Here is a 24338-nt window from a genome sequence, read left to right on the forward strand (position 1 = left end):
CCTGACAACAAATCCTCAGCGCACACAGCCGATCTAAAGGCTGCTCGCGCTCTTTGCCAAACAGCGGCCGCCATCAGCAGAAGCGTGCGCGCTGGCCACGCCCATTTAGGCCACGCCCACTCAAGCCACGCCCCCTGAAAACGCGATAAAAACTCCGCTTTAGCTAGCGCTTGACTGACCCTGCACCCAGTCCTGAGGCAAAATAGCCGGGAGCTGGAGGTACTCTGCTAACAGGAAAATAGCACTTTGATTTTAAAAAGACTTGCTTTTTTAAAACTGTTTTATTTGCACTTTTGATCTGATAAAACTGCATTTCACTTGTATATTGCTCACTCACCCCTCCCTGTGTTGAAGCGCTCCTGACAACAAATCCTCAGCGCACACAGCCGATCTAAAGGCTGCTCGCGCTCTTTGCCAAACAGCGGCCGCCATCAGCAGAAGCGTGCGCGCTGGCCACGCCCATTTAGGCCACGCCCACTCAAGCCACGCCCCCTGAAAACGCGATAAAAACTCCGCTTTAGCTAGCGCTTGACTGACCCTGCACCCAGTCCTGAGGCAAAATAGCCGGGAGCTGGAGGTACTCTGCTAACAGGAAAATAGCACTTTGATTTTAAAAAGACTTGCTTTTTTAAAACTGTCTTATTTGCACTTTTGATCTGATAAAACTGCATTTCACTTGTATATTGCTCACTCACCCCTCCCTGTGTTGAAGCGCTCCTGACAACAAATCCTCAGCGCACACAGCCGATCTAAAGGCTGCTCGCGCTCTTTGCCAAACAGCGGCCGCCATCAGCAGAAGCGTGCGCGCTGGCCACGCCCATTTAGGCCACGCCCACTTCCACTTCCTATAAACATGTGCATGCACAGGAAGCGCAGCGGACGAGCGCAGCGGGAGCGCCGGTTGCGCGCCGAAGGCGCGCCTAAGGCAAGCCCGTCTGCGCCCGTCCGCGCCAGACCGAGCCCAGAGCCCAAACCGCTGGCCGGCCCCAAAACCCCCCTGATTACATACTCACAGGAAACTCTGCACCAACTCAGAGTACCGTTAAACGCTAGATGCATCGGACCTAGCAGTCCGGAAAACAAGCATGCTAGGTGTCCGAACTGCGCCTTCAGGTTTACGCCCTCCCACCCTTCCGAACCAGCTTGCTTGGAGATGGCCCTGCTGAACTGCAGGTCCCTCCCAAAGCACCAGACAGAAATTAACCTATTATTAACAGAGTCGGACATCGACGTTCTGTTCTTAACGGAAACCTGGCTTTCCACGAGTTCCAACCCGGATATTGTCCAAGCTCTACCTCCCGGGTACCTTATTGAAACCCTCAACAGACCGACAGGTACCGGAGGTGGAATTGCGATTATCTATCGAGACAGCCTTGTTTGCCAGTTTAAAGACAGTCCCATCCTAGATAGCGAAAATGTTCTCTTTTCCTTACATCTGCCGCCATCGACCACACTATCAGGGGTCCTAATCTACCGCCCCCCGGGTCAGGTAGGGCGCTTCATAAACTCTCTTATGGACGCTGTCTCCTCTCTGGCCTGTGTGACTCCCAACTTTACAATTCTCGGCGACTTAAACCTCCACTTCGATAATCAAGACAATAAACCCGCCGCAGATTTAAAAACCGACCTAATCTCCCTTAACCTACAACTTCTCAGTAATGATCCCACTCATACGAAAGGACATTTACTGGATCCCGTTTTCTCTAATCTCTCCAAACTTGCTGCTCAAACTCCCCTGCCCCTTCCCTGGTCAGACCACTTCTTGGTTCCTTTTAAACTCCAACTTCCAGGGAAGATGGTAGATATCCCTCGCCCACAGGCCCCGTCACGCCCATGGAAAAAACTAGACATAACCCTCTGGGAACGCTCTCTGTCCACCACTCTACCTGCAGTAGACCCAGATCCGTCTAAAGCTGAAATCCAGCTACAGAAATGGATTAGCGACTCCCTTAATACAGTCCTGCCACTCAAAACCCTCCCTTCCGCCAGGAAATCCTCCAAACTACCGTGGTTCACCGACGAACTACGCGAATTAAGAAAGAAAGGCAAAAGGTTAGAGCGCCAATGGAGAAAGAACTGGAGCACGGAAGACAAAAGTGAATACAAAATCCACATCAGGCGCTATAAAAACGCTCTTAAATCAGCCCAGGCCTCCTATTTCGAAGAACAAATAGCCTCAGCAGCAAATTCCGCAAAAGAGACCTACAGGATAGTTAAACTCCTCACCAAAATTCAGGACCCACCATCACCACCAGACCCGGATGGCGCAAAATGTAATCAGATGGCTGATTTTTTCTCTCAAAAAATCGAAAAAATCCTGACTTCCCTCCCGCCTGCCACAATCACATTAGGAAGCCCTAACCCTCTCCCCCGCCAAAACACACCGAGGCTATCCTCCTTCCCTCAAATCACCATCGAAACGTTTCTTAACGTCCTACACAAAGTCAAAAGCGGCGCCCCATCAGATCCAGCTCCGATCAGTAAACTAAAGTTAGTTGCTTCCACCATAGCCCCGCCTCTCACCAACCTGATCAACGCCTCCTTCCAGAACGGCTCAGTCCCGGCAAACTGGAAAAAAACCACAGTCAAGGCTCTCATAAAGAAACCGCACCTAGACCCCACAGACCCATCTAATTTCAGACCGATCTCACTGCTTCCGGCCATTAGTAAAATCGCCGAGCGCATTGCAAACCAACATCTCTCTGAGTTCTTAGAAACCAACCACCTTCTCCGTCAGTCCCAGACAGGATTCAGACCAGGGCAAGGGACCGACACCGCACTGTTAGCCGTAGTCGAAGAAGCCAGGGGCATATTGGACGTAGGAGGATCAGTGGCAGTGATCCTCCTCGACCTGAGTGCCGCCTTCGACACGGTGGACCATGCAACCCTTGTTCACCGTCTTGGGCTGATAGGAGTGGAGGACTCCGCATTAGCCTGGATTTCATCCTTCCTTGAAGACAGGTCGTTTCAAGTAGCAGAAGGGCATTCCACCTCCAAGGCTCATGCACTCAAGTGTGGGGTCCCCCAGGGATCCTCCCTGAGCCCCACACTTTTTAATGTGTACATGGAACCTCTCGAGGATGTTGTCAAACCCTTTGGCATTAAATCAATAATGTATGCCGACGACACCCAGCTCGTCGTCTCCCTCAACCAGTCTGACAACGCTCTCCCCAATTTATCCAGTTGTCTCGAAAAGGTTCACCAATGGATGTGCGATTCCCGATTAAAACTGAATGGGGAGAAATCAGAAATACTCCTCCTGGGAAACCCTAAGAAAATCCCCACTCCCCTCCCCTGGCCACCATGCATGGGAACTGCGCCATCCCCTAAACCCGAAGTAAAGAGCCTCGGGATATGGCTGGACCAGGAGCTCAGTTTTAGGACTCAAGCTCGGAAAACCGCGGGAACCTGCTTCGGCCTTATAAAGATGGCAAGAAAAATCCTACATCTTCTCCCCCCCCATTCCAGGAAGCTCCTAATGCAGGGGCTGGTGAACTCCAGATTGGACTACGGTAATGTCCTTTATCTGGGGGCCCCAGTCTCTGTAGTCCACAGACTTCAATGTGCACAAAATGCGGCCGCCAGAATCCTCACAGGAACCGCCGCAAGGAGCTCGGCCAAACCAGCCCTTAGAAGCTTGCACTGGCTACCAGTAAAGGAACGCGTCAACTTTAAATCCCTGTGCATAGCCCATAGAATTATGCACAACGAAGGCCCTCCCATTCTGAGGCCACTTGTAACAAAACAACAGTCGAGTAGACAATTAAGATCAAACTCCCTTTCCCTCGCAAACGTTCCAAGAATCAGGAAGTCCAGAACAGGCGGTCGCCTGTTCTCGTACAATGCCCCGAGACTATGGAATGCCCTTCCTCTCCCCCTGAGGCAAGAACATAATCTCCTCAGGTTCAGGAAACAACTAAAGACCCTACTCTTCCCCTGAGTCCTCCATCCTGACTCCTCACCCCACAGGACAATGGTCACTAGCGCTGGGATGCCCTAGGGTAGCTATGCGCTCTACAAAACCCAAAATCAAATCAAATCAAATCAAATAGAAAAAACCTTTGATGTCAAAGACCGTTTGACTATTTTGCAGGACTTAAACAAAACAAGAAAAGACCTGAGCAACATACAGTTGAAACAACAGCCAACAACCACTGAAGAATCACCACCTGTCCCAGCAAGACCTGTCTGGATTCCAAAAGTCGGGGATCTAGTCAGGGAGAAGATCGCGGTAAAGAAGGAATTTGGGCCTTCTTACAGAAAAGCAGTTCCTGTCTTGTCTGTCAACGGGACAAGATCAGTTGTACTACCGCCACTTGCTGGAAAAAAGGAGAACCGAGTTGTATCCATCGACCTGGTAAAACCACAACATGTGGCCGATAACAAACAGTAGGCCAAGTGGACTCCCAATAAGTAGCAGAACACCAAGGTTTGCTACCAGTACAGAGGTCCTAACAAAGAGGCTCATCACATTCGAAACGCCTAAAGAAGAACAACAAGGACTATGCAACAATGCAATAGAACTCAGACCTCTGAAAACCCAAATAAAGACATTTAGCAGAGACACACCAATCTACAATGAAGTTCCAAGTGAAAATGCAAGAAACAAAAATCCTGAACCAATTGGAACAATTGACAGAACTGCATCTGGTTACTTCATCAACTTCGATGATTCCTCTGAAGGTTTCAGCGAACAAAAGACACAGCCATCATCAAAATCCTTTAAAGACAAAGCTAAGGAACTTTTGAAACAACTGAAAGAAACATATCTGGTTACTCCATGGATTGAATTTTGGGTGGGTTTTGGTGCATTTATCCTCATACTTTGGCTCATCATGGTATTTACCTTGGGACGCTTCATTGAGGGAAAATATGCTAAAATGGACACAGCAAGTCAGAACATCAACTTGGTCCTCAAACCACACACATCTTCACACGTCGAGAAACGAGAACTTTCTTCAGAACTTTCTTCAGCCAACTTCACAGCAATTCCAATACCTGGTGGGGTAGCCTGGGACAACACTGACTATGAAATTTATGGTCCGGTCGAGATCCTGAAATATCCACACCAAATCAAGATCTCCTTGAGTGACTTTGCAAAACCAAACTCATTTGCTGATGATTGGGACTTTGAAAGTATAAACAATATGATGTCTGACTTAGTAATGTCTGCTAAATTTACAAAACATGATTATTTGCAAGGTTCTACAAATTATGATAGTATGTATTGCTATAACCATTATGGTAACCATTTCTTGCATAAATCTGCACAACCTAGAAATGTTTTAAATTATAATCAATGGGAACATTGTGCTACACCTCCAAAAGGGAGCTCTAGAACCGTTTATGACAAATATTCATATTTTTCAGGTTTTAACATAACTAATGCTGAAACATTTTATTACAAATTGTCAAACAAGACAGGGATGAAAACCATGATAACCAACACAAAATTGATATATTCAGATTCATTCTTTGAAAAAATGAATACTTTTGGATTTGATTATTGGGACAAAAATGTTGATTTGAAAAGTGTTTGGGGTACAAAAGAATGGCACGTACAGGGTATAGAAGCTTTGTTTAGAGCCTGCATGATCCCAGAACAAATGATATTTTTAAATGACACTGTTCAACAAACCACCTGTCTTGGCTTAGCCAAAATCAAAGATTTAAATAACCTGTCTATTCCAAGGCCAACAATGTTTAGCAATAACTCTGATACAGATGGAGAAATAGACATAAGCCATATACTTAACCAAAACAGAACAGATCCTGATTGGAAACAATGGTTGATCTGGCCCACAGATACAAATAACTGTCAAGATAGATTCCTGAATAAAACACAGGGTTTCAAAATGACCAGGCCAGACCCTAGATATCCTCAAAGACATCACCCAGGGATAATAACAACCTACAGTGTGGGCAAATTATGCCTTCAATGGCTACAAACTTCCACACTGCCTGAAATTAAGCAACACCTAACTTTACTTACTGATGGTGCTGACTTGCGTGATTTCATACTGGGACCACGCAAACAGCGTCAAAAGCGTTTCATAGCAGCCTCTGTATATGCAGCATACAATGAGGCCTGGAAGGTTACTCAAATTGAAACAGCAGAGAGAATACGAGAAATTGACCGTATCAATTTGGAAAAATCACTTTCTGTAGTGGACAATGGGTTAATGACTCTGTCCTCCAGAATATTTTCATTGGACAGCATTGTGTCTTCAGCAATCGATATATTATCGCAAGACTTACTGTTATTACAACATGGTCAGTCACAATTGCGCTCTATTGTACAGCTTGGCTGGACGTTACAAAATCTGCGTTCAGGCTATGTGCCTTGGCGTTTAATCAACACAACGTCACTATTCCAAATCTTTAACCTTACTGATAGACAAATCGGTATGGCGCAGAAGGGTGCTGATTATACAATCTTGAGCATTGAAAAACTAGAAAGATTACCAATGACAATGTCAGAACGACCTGTCAGTGAATGGATAATCCACGGAATCATAAATATTCCAATCTCAACCTTCAGGTTTCAATACTGCCAAAAATATATACAGGCTGGCATGTACGAGAAATTGGGAAAGGGGTACCTTAAAACAACTTGGAACCTGCCCTATTCACATGCATGTGTCAGTAACAAAGGACAGAAAGTGTTTCTTAGTGGCAACAATTGTGCTATGTCACTAAGCGGCACGCTTCTGTGTAACGGTATTAGTTTGCACGGAGCCTGTGAAGGGAATTCATACAACCTTTCATGTCACCAGCAAGGCGCACCTGCAACTGAAATAGAACCATTCTTTCAAAGACTCTATAATGGGAGTTACATTCTTATTGTAGACCGCAGATGTTGTAGTCTTATGCCCGGGACTCCTTATCTAGTCACTACAACGGCGAAGGTCAAGTGCTGTGGACGTTCTTTGTTCCCCAGCTCCTTTCCAGACAGGGAGGCAAGGGCATGGCCCGGTTTGAAAATTACTTCTATTCGAATAGATACTTTAAGCAGAATGAAAACAGTGCTTCTTCAGACGCCTACAAGGCTCACGTCATCTAAAGAAACATATGATCTACAAGTCGCAAGGACGACTGCAGAGATACATACATTACTATCAACCAATTCCCCCGTACATTTCGCGGAAATCCTGAGCGAAATCTTAAATATTTCTGATACCACTGGGGTCTCAAAGGTATTTAAGACAGTATTTTCGATGGCATTAACACCATTCAAAGCCATACTGGGTATTTTTCCAGATTTCGTCCATTCGATTTTTGGCGGACTTCCCCTGATCCTGGGACTAATTGCAGGAATCCTATTCCTAGTCCTTATTTTTCGTTATGGCAACCCATGTCACAGATCAAACTCTCGCGACAATGGAAGATACGATCCTAGCCATTGGATACCGGGACCGGATATCAAAAATCCTGGGACTCTCCCGGCTTAGAGACCTAAACATGACTTGGTTTCTATCATTTCGACCAATGTGGCAAAGGTGTGTTTTACCTGTACTAAGGTGTCTGCTATGCGGAGAAGAATGCGTGTTAGACACCTGTCTGACGCTACAATCGGATGCGCCGGTGGATGCAGATACACTGTTGGTTCCTACCAAGGTTCACGCACTGTGCTGCCCTCAAAGGCTGCCAATTCTGATGACGGCATTCCTGGAATCTTCACCACTACGATTGAAGAGTAGTGAAGTTCAAGATGAAAGCAGCATCGAACAGGTACGACCTTCTGTCAGCAATGCAAATCAGAATGTCAATGGAGACAATCATGCGCATGAATGCATGGTTACCCCTATTTCCGACTTAGTGGAACTCTCCCATGAAGCTGTTGACAGTTTTTTCAAAAGCCTGAATGATATGATGTTCTCTCCAGAACAGAAATAGAGACTTTTGAGTAAACTCGCACACGGCGTTCCCTGAATTCGGCCTTCAACTTTAAAAATAAAGTCACATGAACAATTTCACTCCAGTTCACGGACAGCAATTTTTTAGCAAGCCGCTTAAAATATTTTTCTATATATTTTTTTCCCGGGACATTGATCTTCTGCTTAAAGTAAGAAACTATTCCTAGAGAACTAAGATTTCTATTTTAGATACTTTATATAGACTTTAGCTGCCCGCTGGTATGTTCACAAATATTTTATTATGTGATGAAATGGTCTCGAACTTCCTTTCTGTATAGCCATATTGAGAGCCATTTCATGTGTATTTCTCATATACCAATAAGCAATAATGCATAAAAATGCGTGTTTACTTTTGCATTTAATTCATAGCTTAAGTGCATACAATATATATGACTGCAATTTTTCAGTATATTTGAAAATTTCGAAATGCATTTATGTATTTTGGGGTGGTAAGGTATACACTATACTCTATAGTATGTTGTACTATGTTATACTATGCATAGATTAGTAGATATGACCATAGTTAGCGTGGAGTGGGTGTCGTGTATTTCTATAGGTTCTGAATCAGTCCCCCCATTCCTGACCCTATTCTGGTTAAACTAACTATCAAGTTAACTAACAGTCAGCCCATGAGGCAAGAAAACCCCCATGATGCAGATACCGTTATCTGACGCAGTCACACTACGGCACAGGAACGTGTTATCTGATTAGGTCATAACGCTTGAGATCTAATTAGACAAGCGACATTCCTCCAGCCCCTGATAAGGCATACGACGTTCTCATAACAAATCAAACCTATGACAACCTGGAAAATCCGTGCGGCCATTGTTTTGATTTCACAGAGAACTTTTGCAAAAGAATGTGCTAACGAGCAAGTCGTATGACATCTTTATTGACGTACCTATGTCCATCCTTACGTCAATCTCGGCACCTTTAAGGTATAAATATTGCCGACCTTGCCCTATGCAAAGACACGCGTGGTGACAAGACGGAGCAGCCATACTTGCCGAAGCCGAGAGCAGAAGCAGACCCCGCAGGCAACAGCCCCGCCTTCCTGACGCGCTGAGAGACGCGCTGCTATCTCAAACCGAGAGACCCAGCACCGGCGCTTCTGGGCAGCCCTCGCAGGCAGCCTGGAATATCGAGAGCAGAGAAAGAGATACCATTCCTCATCCATCCTAAATTCCAGGTACAGAACTGAATAACCCCTCACAGAGAATTCTTTAGTTATTCACTTGGCAAAAACAAACTTAACTTAAACTGTAACTTTCTATTCCCGCCCACGCATTAGACTTAGGTCAGGTACACGGGGTAGGCGTATTTAGAAACACCAGTTGAGTACGTTTAGTCAAATGTATATGTGTATGTAAATATATTTTAATCATTTTAAAACATCATATGGCTCAGAAACCATATCAATGTTTTTACAGTATTATTTTATACTATTGCTTCTAATGTATGCACTTTACTTAACTATAAGTATTGCAATAATATCGATCCATTTCTCTTGTACGAGAAAAGAGACTGATCAATAAATAACACCTTTTTATTGAACACGCCCGTCTCTTCCTTTTCTCTACATTCTGATGAGACTAAGAATGCACGTACTGACTGAGTAAAATAATTGCCTTGTGCTCACACGACTCTTGAGATTGACTCTTGATTAGGGGAGAGCAAAGTTGTCATGTTCTATGGTTGTCAGAAACTAAATCCCTTCTTGTCTAATCAGGGGAGTTAATTCCTTCCTTGAACATTCGAGAAAGTTTCTAGCGAACTCTGAGCTTAGCTGGCAAACCCAAAAATTAAGTCTAGTATCGACAGTAGTAGACCTAGTTAACGTCTGGTCTAGGCCTTTACTGCTGTAGGTACTATTCCAATGCGCAGAGCCTATTGGGAAAATAGGAGCTACACTACAAGGGTGTTGAATAGCATCTACAGGAAAACCTGTGTAATCGGTAACCCCGCCCGCCCCAGACCAATACAGCCTCCAATCGGCCCAGAATCACAACCGCAGCACCAGCCGAATATCTGGCAATGCTCCCAGCGATAGGGCACGCCTCAGCCCTCCCTCATATGTCAGCAGTTCGGGTACCCTCCAGCCGCTCACCACTCTGGCCTACCAGGCCTCTCCTCGCCTCACACTGCTAGGCACTCAGCCGCCGACACCAGGCCACGCGATCTGCTTGAGCCGTCCCGCCTCATTCCTCTCCTCTGTCTACTGGTCGCAGAGGCCTTGTACCTGTCCCCTCAGTGATTGCCACGGGCCTACCCCTCACACTCTCAGGGCCAGCCACCGGGGGCTCCGCCTGCCAGGCATCGCGTCACTGTCCATTTTTGGGCTCCCTCCAACTGCACCTCCTCACTAGCAGCGATCAAGGCCGTATCACTCCCGGCCTCTCTCTGGCCCTGTCTGTGCTTCCCGCTCTCTTTGAAGATTGACCCAACATCTCAAACAGTCCCTGTGCAGCTTTAGGAGGGCCCCTATTTCACACTGTGTCAGCGGCGCCAGCCCAAACGTCGCTCCGCCTCTCCCCATCAGAGGCTAGGCCCCAGGCGCCAGTCGAGAAGTCTGGCCAATGCCCTTTGAGAACCTCAGGCCCTCAGTGGTGGTGCGCGGCCTCCCGGCCCATGCTCCCACAGCCACGCTCCACGCAGGCTCCCAACACACACCCTCCCCGCCAGCCAATTATGTGGCTGAGGGCACGGGCTATGTACCTGTTTGGAGCCCCGACAGGCAGCAGCAGCACGGTCTTTCATCATCACTGCGCCTCCCGGCCCATCGGGCCTCAATCCACCTTCCTCTTCCCGGGGCCCAGCCTTAATCTTCCCAAGCTCGGATGGTGCCTAGATCATCTCGTCAGCCTCCTCACCGTCACCAGGTGTGATTGGCGTGCCGCTGTCCGCACCCTCTATGCTCGCTGCGAGTCCGGAGATCACCTCTCTGCTCCGCCACCGTGGATCTCACCATCAGCGGAGCCCGATCACGAGGTCTACAACTTTGTCCCTCGACCGCCCGCCCACCAGGTGAGTCAAAGTCAAACCTCCAGCCCCAATTTCAATCTGCAGGATAGCAGTGCTGGGCTGGAGGTTATTCTATATTTAAATCCGCTTCATAGAGGACTGGGTAGCACAATGGGGGCAGATTTGGACATCCGAGAGCGTAGAGATGATGCAGAACAAGTCTTACCCGCTCGCCATCTTGGCCATGCCCCCCGGTATGTCTCCTTTCGAGGTGGTAAAAGTGAGAATTGATGTATTAACAAGTTATAATGACATAGTAAGGAGCAGGAACTTGTTAGCAGCTCATGCTGTAAATTCTTGTCACTGTGACAGTACACCACTTACAAGTCACTTTACCAGGAAAGGATTTACAATTGCTGTTCCAAATAATTTAGATTTTGAAGAGAGCTCTTCTTTGTCTGGAACATCCAGCACATGACACTGTCATGGTGCTTTTTCAAGACTATACCAATAAATGAGATCCTGGAAAACAAGCTGTATCAGCTGTAGGCCTAAACAAATGAAGCTGCAGACTTATAACCCAACTGCCTTGCCAATGTGTGCAAAATCACTAAAAGCCATTAACACTTCCTAGTCTACAAGAAAGTTTCAAAGTGGCTCAGGACATGGATCTTCTTCTACCTGATGCTGCGGTCAGGAAAGCTGATTTAACTGAATTTCTCATATCTCTTATTCAGTGCAGACTGAAGGATGAAGAAAAGCCAGTTCCTTCGTGGACTGGAATTCTTGCTCTGATCTCCCAGAATACCATCCCACTGAAGTAAGTTGGATTTTACCTGTAATACCATCTCCAGTCACAAACTATGCAACAGTATTCAAAGCTCTAAAACAATTCCAAAATGTGCATGCTCGGCTTGAAGATAAAAAGACACACAGATGATGGATGGAATACAGAGCAAATCAAACATTCAACCCCAGTCAAGAGATCTGGGTTAAATCCATCTTTCTATTGCTCACCATGCCACCCCAGTTTAGACCCAGCCATATGCAAATCAGTCTTGACCATGTGCCTCATGGGAACAGTCCAGCCAGAACCGCCAATCCAGGTCCTCCCTGGACCGGATACAAGCATCCTGGGACCGGTTTCAGGGCATCACACCTTATCAGCCTGGCTAGCTTGAATCCAGTGGCACAGTGAGCCCGGGACTTACGTCTGGGCATACCCTGCACATTTAGGGCGAGAAAGCAAAAGACACACAAATGATAGACAGAATGCAGAGCAAATCAAACATTTAACCCCAGTCAAGAGATCTGGGTTAAATCCATTGTTCTTGTGCTCACCATGCCACCCAGTTTAGACCCAGCCACATGCAAATCAGACTTGACCCTGTGCCTCATGGGAACAGTCCAGCCAGAACTGCCAAGCCAGGTCCTTCCCGGAAACAAGCATCATTGGACAGGTTTGGGGGTTTCCCTTGGAGACCAACCTATCTTGCCAATTTTCTGTGATGAGGATGTTTTCCGTATTGTAGCTGAAATTCTTATGAGCAATCCAGTAGAATTTGATGATCTTTATCTAATGATGGTCCTTTTCCACATGAAAACAATTGCGCTTTGGTGTGCAAGAAGTTATCTCAGTGGATGTGGTATAGACAATGTACTTATTGAGACTGACATCTTAGAAGCAAAACTGTCCAGTCAGTAATGAGCGGAACTCATTATTTTTATTGTTATAAGGTATGCTCATTATATCTGATGCTATAAAAACATTGTGTTGGAATGCTTTCTGGAACATGAATGGCATATTAGGATTTGCATATCTCATCTCAGAAGTGAACAAGGCAAAGGGTGTACTTCATTCAAAAGATATAATGCAAAGCCAGCAATGTTCAATACACTTAGTTCAAAATCAGAAAACCAGGTTCATAGAGTTTGTCAAAAAATGTGAAGAAAAATTAGAATTTTGCCATTACTGGGGAAATATTTTACTCATGATAGCTCCAGTGAAAAACATGGTACATGCGGATCGATAAAGTGATTGGGAGCTGCACGTGAAGAATGTGGTGTCACTGATTACTGTGTTTTGCTAATTTAATTGCATAAGATATAGGTGCTGGTATTTGGAAAGAGTGAAGAATCTAGAGGTGGATAAACTGTACCTCTACAGAACATTAATCCAAAGACATTTTGTGATGAAAGATAGAGAGGGAAGGTTCAATGCTGTGGCTCCAGATATGAAACCGGAACAGACGATCAAGAGATCACAGAAAAGCTCCAAGGAAATCGTTGGTCAGACACATAAGAGAGAATACTTTGTTCAATGGCAGCTAATGTATAATGAAGTCCTTTCTATTTGCAATGTTTTCAGTTAGATGACAAATTAAAAGTTAATGGACCATCGCGAATCTGTTCCTCACCACGAACTTGTGGGAAAGAGAGGGAACATTTTGATAAACATGATGACAGCCTTCTTCATTTTATGCAGCAGCAGGAAACCCCTTTGAAATGACTGAGCCTGTGCAAATACACAACTTTGTGACCAAGCAATGTGTGGATAATGATATAAAGACATGTCTACTAGAAATCCTGGAGAATGGATCAAAATTATATACAGAACTGAAGCAGGAGAGATTTGTATTGAAAGAGAAAAAGCTGTTGGATATAATCATTAAAGCAAAATTTCCATGCTTTAATTGGCATAGTATGAGTTTCGTCAAACCAGCCCCTACGAAACAGGTTACAAAACGACAACTTTCCCAGGCACATAGAGTGAAGGATGTAGCAAAAGACAAGGGTGGATTTAGCAAGGACATTCTGTTGCGTGATCTTCTTCCAAAAAACACATTATTTGATGGAGATGCTGCAACTAAACAATTTACAACAAGGGGTGGTGAGGGACGGAGTCTCTGAATTAAGCAGAATACTCTCACCCAGTCAAGAGATCAGGGCTAGATCCAACACCGTTTTTTAGCTCAATGCACCATCCCAGTTTCAGAACCTGGCTGTATGCAAATTAGTCTGTTCCTGTCCCAGTGCATGATGGGAACAGGGCAAACCAAACTACAAAAGCCAATTCTTACACTGGGAAGGAAACAAGCTTCTGGGGACCGGTTTCTGGCATTACAGCCGTCTTCGGCCCGGCTTGCTTGAATCCTGATGGTGCAATGAGCAAGGGACTCATGACTGAGTATACCCTTCCACGCTTAGGGTGGACAAAAATATTTACAACAAGGGGTGGTGAGGGACAGAGTCTCTGAATTAAGCAGAATACTCTCACCCAGTCAAGAGATCAGGGCTAGATCCAACACCGTTTTTAGCTCAATGCACCATCCCAGTTTCAGAACCTGGCTGTATGCAAATTAGTCTGTTCCTGTCCCAGTGCATGATGGGAACAGGGCAAACCAAACTACAAAAGCCAATTCTTACACTGGGATGGAAACAAGCTTCCGGGGACCGGTTTCTGGCATTACAGCCGTCTTCGGCCCGGCTTGCTTGAATCCTGATGGTGCAATGAGCAAGGGACTCATGTCTGAGTATACCCTTCCACGCTTAGGGTGGACAAAAATATTTACAACAAGGGGTGGTGAGGGACAGAGTCTCTGAATTAAGCAGAATACTCTCACCCAGTCAAGAGATCAGGGCTAGATCCAACACCGTTTTTTAGCTCAATGCACCATCCCAGTTTCAGAACCTGGCTGTATGCAAATTAGTCTGTTCCTGTCCCAGTGCATGATGGGAACAGGGCAAACCAAACTACAAAAGCCAATTCTTACACTGGGAAGGAAACAAGCTTCCGGGGACCGGTTTCTGGCAATACAGCCGTCTTCGGCCCGGCTTGCTTGAATCCTGATGGTGCAATGAGCAAGGGACTCATGTCTGAGTATACCCTTCCACGCTTAGGGTGGACAAAAATATTTACATCAAGGGGTGGTGAGGGACAGAGTCTCTGAATTAAGCAGAATACTCTCACCCAGTCAAGAGATCAGGGCTAGATCCAACACCGTTTTTTAGCTCAATGCACCATCCCAGTTTCAGAACCTGGCTGTATGCAAATTTGTCTGTTCCTGTCCCAGTGCATGATGGGAACAGGGCAAACCAAACTACAAAAGCCAATTCTTACACTGGGAAGGAAACAAGCTTCCGGGGTCCATCACCACCCCTTGTTGTAAATAATTTTGTCCACCCTAAGCGTGGAAGGGTATACTCAGATGTGAGTCCCTTGCTCATTGCACCATCAGGATTCAAGCAAGCCGGGCCGAAGACGGCTGTAATGCCAGAAACCGGTCCCCGGAAGCTTGTTTCCTTCCCAGTGTAAGAATTGGCTTTTGTAGTCTGGTCTGCCCTGTTCCCATGATGCACTGGGCCAGGGACAGACTAATTTGCATACAGCCAGGTTCTGAAACTGGGATGGTGCAATGAGCTAAAAAACGGTGTTGGATCTAGCCCTGATCTCTTGACTGGGTGAGAGTACTCTGCTTAATTCAGAGACTCTGTCCATCACCACCCCTTGTTGTAAATAACTAAACAAGTGAAGCACAAACTTGTACAAGAGCTCGAAAAAAACCTTTCACCTGAACAATTTCAATTCAAAAAGGTGTTCTTATTGAAAACTGATGTTGCTGTGGACTACATGTCACAATTGCGAATGGTCAAGATTGCATCCATGCAAAACGCCCAAGAAGCCATTCAGACTGTTCTACAGATATCAAAGTCAGTGTGCACCTTGCAAGAACTTATCATTGTATTGGACAGTAATCTTGAACTATCTGTCAAAGAATGTGAGAGAATCAGACGAATGTCTGCAAGTGGAACAATTGACCTTGCCTACATCAAAAATTCGACAACTATACCTGCCCAACTTGTTACCTTCTGGTCATCAACATCGAACAAGATGAACTTGAAGATGTTAACACGGCAAAACATTGCTGATGCTTCAGTAAACACTGAATTTCCAATTATTGAAGTGGAATGATTGTCAATGAGGAGTTGGTATCATCAGAGATGCATTCAAAAGGTACAGGGCATAATATTCAAAATATTAACAGCAAATTGGAGGAAGCTGACTTTCGTTTTGTGCCACATGTTGAGTGGACTGTTTGAAATCGTTCCAATCGACTTGTTGTGCTGCCAAATGACAGATGTTATTATTGTGCTACTTTGATTTGTTGCAATGTTCATGAGTCAACGATTGTCAGAGTTATGGATACATTACGGAACAGGTGAGAAAAGACACTTAATCCTGCCTCGTATTCTGTACATGACCCAGAGATGCCCAGTGTTCTTATCAAGGCACATATTCTTACAGGTGACGACACTATGAGCAAAATTGGAACAAGGCATGGAGCTTTAACTGCTGAACCTGTGAAGTTTCTAAAAGGATTTGCTGAGAAACAAGAAGACTGTGAATTGAAAAGTCATAGAAGAAACCTTGTGAGTGTGTGGAAAATGAGTTCTGACTGTCACACATTTGACGATTTTCGGTACAATGAGTTAAAGAGATCAGTACTACTAAGTGTCTTTCCACTGACATCATATTATGTGCATGGATACATTAAAAGAGCATTCTACTTGATCACAAGACGCGTAAATGTTTTGGATCATGCATATGTAGAGAAAGATCCGTGTGAAGTTGGTTGGGAAGGTATTGATGGGATGCTAAAACTTACAAAATTTCCAAAGACTCTACCAACAGAACATACACGTATATCTACTTGCAAAACCTGTGCTACAAAAAGATGTCCCTCTCGATATGCTCTTCTCAAATGTTCAACATACAGCAAATGTACCACGAGCGATTGCTGAAACAAATTTGGTGTATACATAAAAGGATAAAAAAAATATATTATTTGTATCATTTCTATATATGTCTCTTCTTCCTTTATTATAACCACCATTATGGAAAATGGGGGAAGGGTTGTCTGATGAGTTATTTTCTGCCTCTATCAGACTACTTGATGGCCAAAACCAATATTTTGACACCAAAATAAAGTATAGAGGTCTCATGGTTCCTAAAATATGAGATCATCACTGCAACACATCCACAATTTTTTTTAATGTCGTCCAGAAAATTCTGCCCAGACCAGCAATGTCTACCAAGCAAAATTACTTCTCTAATGATCCAAAAACACAAATCGAAAATGAAAATCTCTGGACAACAATTTTTTTACATAGGTATTTCAGGGGGCAGGGATTAAGGCATTTAATTCTTTATTTTGACCATCGCTTAGCAACTCAAGTCTCTTGCCTTTTAGCGTCACACGTTCTTTAATACCTTAATAAAGGCTCTGCCTTATTACTTTTTTGCTATAATGAACAGTGTACTGGCCCGCTTAGCTTTTTTATGGAAAGGAACATGTCGTTTTTCTTGTGCAAACGTGTTCCACTTTCAGGGCAGGGGACTCTATCTTACGGTAGAGGGGTGTGAAGAGAAAAGAGCAGTGATCATGTTACCTAAATGCCCACATTAAACTAAAATGCCCACATTATATCATGCAAGCTTGCATGATCCCACACTCCCCCTTTCACAAATACACATGCAAATGTGCTCACTCACTCATGCATCCACATGCACATACAGTTACTCATGCTCACACACAAATGCTATCTTCCACATACTTATGCATGCACAGATATTCAACTTTATGCCAACACCCTCCCATTCCATTACTTACCTAATCATATCAATCAACACCTCTTGGTTCAGCAGCATTTCTCAATGTTTGAACTATACCCTCTGGCAACAGCAGCTTGGAGATGGAGGAGGGAGCCGTGGCCCCACAGAGGCCAAGTCATGCAGGCTACTCCTTCTAATGACACAGGCCAACTACCCACTACAATTGTCAGCCTCCTGTGCCATGGATGGTCTGAGGACAGGAATCTGGCCGGTTAGCATGGACAAAAGATTGGAATGTGGCTCCATGGAGCCAGAAACTATCACCTGCTCCAGAGTGTGGGACCACAGAGTGAAGGCCCTGGGAAAGGTGGATCTAGAGGCTTCCCCTCTGAGACCACCTTTTCACACCGTGGCACAGATTGGAGTGTCATAAGCAAAATCCTTGACCTCATCATCAGCCAGTGAACAGTGGGAAAAGGTAGAGTCAGTGGCAGGGTAAGCAACAAGGCTTTGCCTCCTGCTTAAGACATGTCTCCCGAAGCCCACACCGGAACAGGACAGAAATGTACACCTATGGCGTCGAAGCACTTCTGTGGGGATAGAGGGCTGCACAAGGTTTGAGCCCTTGAAGGCTGGTTTTGAAAGCCCAGGGCCGCCTGGCTCTTCTGTCACTTTCCCCCGCTCCCTGAGGTTAACTGCAACAGGCCCAGGGAGGCTTCAAGGGAGAGAGAATGAGGAGGAGGTAGGTGGAAGGTAAAGGTCCGTGAGGGAGGAGAGAGAGGGGAGAGGAAAGAGAGAGATAATCTATTGATGGAAAGAGAGAGATTGCACCAGCGAAGGGAGCTGGGCTTGTTTGAGCATTTTTGCTAGAGCTGCTTTTGGCTCCCAAAGTCGACCCTTACCCTACCTGATCCCCAGACATGCGCAGTGCGGTAAGTAATCTGGCTATGGCACCAGATCAAGGTAGGCCCTATGTTTGTGGCCACTAGGGTACAGAGCTGAGGAAAGAGAATTGCTAGTGAGGTGTGTATATTGTGTGTAGACTACAGAAATCAATGCTCATTTTGACTGCAAAGTTGGGTATACCTGACGCAAGATTACAAAATGATTACACGTTGATATTCAGCCTGCATTGGGAGTCAGCAGGTTCTGAAATTTACAAATGGTCAATGACCTCTAAGAGTCCTGCTGCTGCACCAGGAGAACTTCATATTGTGGCTAATCAGTGCTCGCCTTGCATTCTAACCGCCATTCATAAGAGGGCACAGTTGAGTCTGCTCCATTGCTGCTTCACTGATAACCTATATTAAATGCTCCAAGCAGCGTGCATGGAGATCGAAAAAAGACTAGAGCAAAAGCTGTCTAATATTAAACCTAATCAGGTGAGTTCCGATGCCTGTAAACATACATATACACCTACTCTCTGAATACTCATAGTTGAGAATCAGCATTATTGTAATAAACGTACTGCTCGTTTGCATAATTCATCATTGGATACACGCACTATTTGAATTGCGTTTCGTCGATTGTTCTGGAAAGCCGTGGGAATATGTTGCTTCAAACCTTAGAAGTGTGCATGGCTCTGTAGGTGCATGAATATGGGTTTTCTTGGTAAGTAATGAGTTTGTTTATTTCTGTAGTGATAGATTTTGGCGACGAAGTAGCACAGCCACCTTGGGTTTTGAAGTATTGATCACAAGATTAGAACACGGGACAGAACCCGGGACAACAGTGTTTTGCTGCCCAACCATACAATCGTTGGTGAGTACCAACAGGCTGCAGATTCTGAAGCGGCACGGAAGCCTGACAGCCATACGTAAGCACTGCACCGAAATATATTTACCCCATTCCAGAGTGAGTATCAATGTGTAGTTTAGCATAGGTTCCTAGCCCCCTCTTCAGCCCGCAGGGTGCACCCTGGTACCCGTCTAACAAGCCACTCCTTGCCCGAATACATCTTGGCCAGTAAGGCCATATCTTCATGCCCCTTTTGAACAAGGAGAGTATTTCATGCCGAGACCAGGGATTGGTCGATGCTTAGCAATTGACTGGCCACCCATTGGTACTTCAGGCTTTCCTCAATATCTCATTCCTTTGAGACAATTACAGTCTGAGATATTTGAAAAGTCAATTAAGTCTGCTCTGTGAGCTTCGTTATCATGCCCATGAGTAAAGGGACTGCTTGCTCCTTCCTGCTGTAACCCACTTCATGTGAGGGTAGTCATAATTTTGAGTGCTAATCTTTTTGTTCTGCAGTTTTCACAAACTTTTAATGAAGTTGTAGTATAACTTGACACCTCATTCCCTTCCAGTGCTGTAGGCAGTGTGAAGGTCGTGGAAACCTGAGCTTGTTGCAGTCCTTGAGGAATTAAATACTCACACTCCAAAAAATCAAACCTTTTCCGATACTAACCCTGATACTATTTTATGCGTCTAACCATCTAAGCGTGGTGTGCCTTCTCCACAGAAGCTCAGTCTAAGCCCGTGCATGCAAAGGAGTCAGTTACCATCACTCACAGCCTCTCCCTTAACCCTTACAACCCTTTGGCTGTTGCACACCACTTTTATGCGTTACCTTTGAACTTTCTTCGACAAAAGCAAAAGGCAATAGCGAATATAAAGCTCCTTGCAAATCATAGGACTGTATTTATCCTGGTTTCCATTGAGGCAATTAATCACAAGTCCGGATTCCTTAAACTGCCTGGGGCACACTCATTTACTCCAAAGAACTGAACAACAGTTTTAAAACATGCCCAGTACAGCGGAAGTGACAACATGCACCCTCTGACCTGCGATGACTTCACCGGGTTGACCTCTTGTCAGCAGCCTCACATTGGCTTCTAAAGGCCTGTGGACTTCCATTTGCAAAAAGTGGCCACAAATTGTGCAATGACTTTCTGGGAATGGAAAGGAATTTTGCATACCGGCCTATGTTCTAGGAGGTCGATCCACAAAATTCCAAATGGTAGTGGGTCGCATTCTGACTTACCTCATCAATATTCATAAGGTAGGGTGTAAATTGTGACTCACAATGACTGGATGCCATCCCTACGATGGTGGCCTCCAAGGGTCAGTGGACCACCCTGTCTGTTATCGTATTTTGATAAAGTAAACTCTTTTTTAAGAAGAATTTCGTGCAGATTTATATAGCGCAAACTCGACCCGAAGGTATTGGAGGTATTGGAGTGATTTTCATGAGCACCAGTTATGTTACACAAAGACACATTCCTTTCCGGGCATGCATGGGGAGATTAAGTGATTTGCCCAGAATCACATGATGTTGAGCTGACGCAGAGGTTCAAACTTGGTTCCCCAGCTCCAAAGTCAGCAGCTCTGGCTGTAAGGCCACAACCCCTCCCCAATTTCTTTGAAGGAAAATGGGCTGCATTTAAAGAGAAAGGGGCACATGCATCAATGTAGGCGTTTGTGATTCCTTAATTGCGATTATTAAGGAATCGCAATTAAAGAATTGCAAAAGCCTATGCATGTAGTAATCGCTATAAAATGAGTGATTCCCAAACATTCCTTAATTGTGAGTCGCAAATTGTGAGTCGCAATTAAGGAATGCCTTCCCATTCATTGGAATGAATGGGAAATTGCATGCGCAATTTGCGAATACCCAATAGGTTCTCGCAAATTGCGCATGCAATTTCAGGGGTGCATGGGTGTCCAGAGGACACCCTGTTGCACCCCTGAAATTGATCTGTGCACACATGTTGCGCACACACATGCCCGAGGGCATGTGTGTGTGTAACCTACAACTTTGAAAAATGCACTTTAGTGCATTTTTCAAAGTTTTTGCAAATTACCATCAAGTTCAAATTGATGGTAATTTGCGACCCCTATTAGCGAAATCGCTATTTGCGATTTCATCATGCATTGCATCTAAGAAATCACAATTTGCGATTCCTTAAATACAATCGTAATTTAAAAAAAACGCAATAAATTTCGATTTCTTAAATTGCGAGAGCCTTACAGTTTGATGCATCACAGAAGCTCTTTTTGCAGGCGCAGACTGCTGATTTTTGCGAGTCGCACCGTTTGCGCTCGCAAAAAAGGTTGATGCATGTGCCTGAAAGTTTAAAAAAAAGTTTCTTTGAGAGTAATCAGTGGTCCCCTGGACGACCGCTACTCCCCAGCATACATTTATTTATATTCACAAAAGACAAGGGATACTTGTGGTACCCTTCACTCTTACAAATGATTTTCTACCCAATTTGGAAGTCAGTAACTTTTCAATCTTTTGCGACTGGATTACGGTTGCAAAACACTGATACATGCTATAGCACAACGCGTATTTGTTAACTGTACATATACCCAGAAGTGTACCTTGGCACTAAATTACAGATGTTTATTGTTACCCAACTCAATGCTACTCATTTTATTGACCGCAGAAGAATGAAAGGCTGAGTGGACCTGCCAGGATTTTTAACCTGTGACCAAGAGGTCAAACACAGATCCCTAAAGTGGGTACATTAGTCAAGCCACCAGACCCGGCTGTAACAAATTGCTGTTTGGAAAGGGTGCCCTAAACATTCCTCTTAAAAACAGCGATTCATTATGCCTTTCTAAACCCGTTTTGTGACATGTTACAGAATCCTAATATGGGCTTAGTAGATAACATTTTTTTTTATAAAACCTGTGAGTTGCAGGATTTGCAGCTTCAAAATGGGTTTGTGCATTTGGCCTTTGATACATACTTTAATGAATCGATGGTTTGGAAGGGAAGCCCTAAATATGGCCCTTCCAAAGAGAGAATCTTTATGGGTTTCAAAATCCATTTTGCAATTTGGCAACATGCTACCAAATCTCAAAACAGGTTTAGTACATAACAAAAATCATTTTGGTGTCACAAACTCTGTGATTATGGGAATCACAGGCTTTGTGACCACAAAATTGCTATATATGTTATGTTATGTTATGTTATGAGCACTTTTATAGCGCTCAGCTGCCCCAGCAAAGGGGCGTCCCAGCGCTTTGGACAGACAAAAGACATAACACAAAAGACATCAGAGAATCAGATAGTAGAAGGGCAGAATACTAAAATGCAGAAGGAAACAGATGGGTTTTAAATATGTCAGGCCCTAAGGGAAGCACAAGTAGTGGAAATTAAATAAAGTAAACTGGGCTATTACTTAATTACTTCAGCTGCCTCCCTGTCCAATGAAACCACCCGGGGTAGGAAGGAAAATAATAGGGATTTCAAAGAGGAAGTCCAAGGGTACAAGCTGTTACCCTGAATTTCACTTGTTGGCACCCATGAGCGAAGTGGTATTTTAGCACCATATTTTGCTCCATTTCTATTTGAGGCTGCTGGTACTCTTTTCTGGCAGTGTCTTTGTGAAAAAAAACGATTATAAAAACAAGACCAGCAGTTTAAAATGACATTTACACAGAACGAAATGTGCATTAAGAAAATGTGCAACATGCAACTACTGCAATTTTTTTATTCACTTGTCATTTGGTACAAATGTGTTTTTTCCATCTGCCATTCATGCAAATGTTATTTTTGCACAGGCCGATTGGTGCAAAGTAGCTTCCAACATGAAAATGCACGCCATCTGCCTTCTGGTGACCAGCAAAACACACAAGATGATGGACGGAATATTGCACAATGGCAAAACATTCACCCCCAGTCACAGATCTGGGTTTATCCATCGTTATTATGCTCACCAAGCCACCCCAGTTCAGACATGGCTATATGCAAATCAGTCTTGACCCTGTGCCTCATGGGAACAGTCCAGCCCGAACTGCCAAGCCAAGTCTTCCCTGGTCCGGAATCAAGGTCCATAGGGCCAGTTTCTGGCTATCAGCCATCTTCAGCCAGGATAACTTGACTCCAGTGGCGTAGTGAGCACGGGACCCACGTCTGGGCATACCCTTCCCACATAGGGTAAACAGCAAAACAGACAATATGATGAACGGAATGTTGCACAATGGCAAAACATTCACCCCCAGTCACAGATCTGGGTTTAATCCATTGTTATTTTGCTCACCAAGCCACCCCAGTTCAGACATGGCCATATGCAAATCAGTCTTGACCCTGTGCCTAATGGGAACAGTCCAGCCCAAACTGCCACTGGAATCAAGCTATCCTGGCTGATGAGGACTGAAAGCCCAAAACCGGTCTGAGAATGCTTGTTTCCAGTCCAGGGAGGACCTGGCTTGGCAGTTCGGGTTGGACTGTTCCCATGGGGCACAGGGTCAGGACTGATTTGTATATGGCTGGGTTCAAACTGGAATGGCATGGTGAGCAAAAAAACTATGGATTTAGGACCAGATCTCTGTACTGGAGTGAATGTATGACATTGTTCTGCATTCTGTCCATCAACTGTTGTTTTTGCTTCTGGTGACCGCATGCATGGTAATCATTAAAAAAATGCTTCTTGAGTGAAAGTAACCTGTGGTATTTTAAAAATAGGTTTAGATTATGTAACCACTTCTGTAAATTGAACAGTAAGCAGAATTAAAGTTTCTTAACAATGTACAGCTGTAGAAAAAGAGGAAGCTTCAAAGCGTGTTGTACACTTTGTCATGGGATCTGTTAGCGCCCAAAGGATTGGCAAAAATAGGGTATTAAACTTAAACACCCCAATTTACAGCTTGGACCCTCGAAATACAGATGACACTTTGTCACTGTGTTGCGAATGCAGCTAGGACAAAAGTATAGGTCCTAAATATTATCAACCGTCAAGTTTTATATTTTCAGTTAAAGACAAGAAGTTATAGAAGTTTCCAAAACCTTTGTATATTATTGAAGAATTAGTATGGTTTTGTCATCTTTATTCCATTAGTTCAGATTACAGAAATATTGAAGAAAAGACTAATTAGTGAAATGCAGAATTTAA

This window comes from Lissotriton helveticus, chromosome 4_1 (genome assembly GCF_964261635.1).
Source record: "Lissotriton helveticus chromosome 4_1, aLisHel1.1, whole genome shotgun sequence".
NCBI lineage: Eukaryota > Metazoa > Chordata > Amphibia > Caudata > Salamandridae > Lissotriton > Lissotriton helveticus.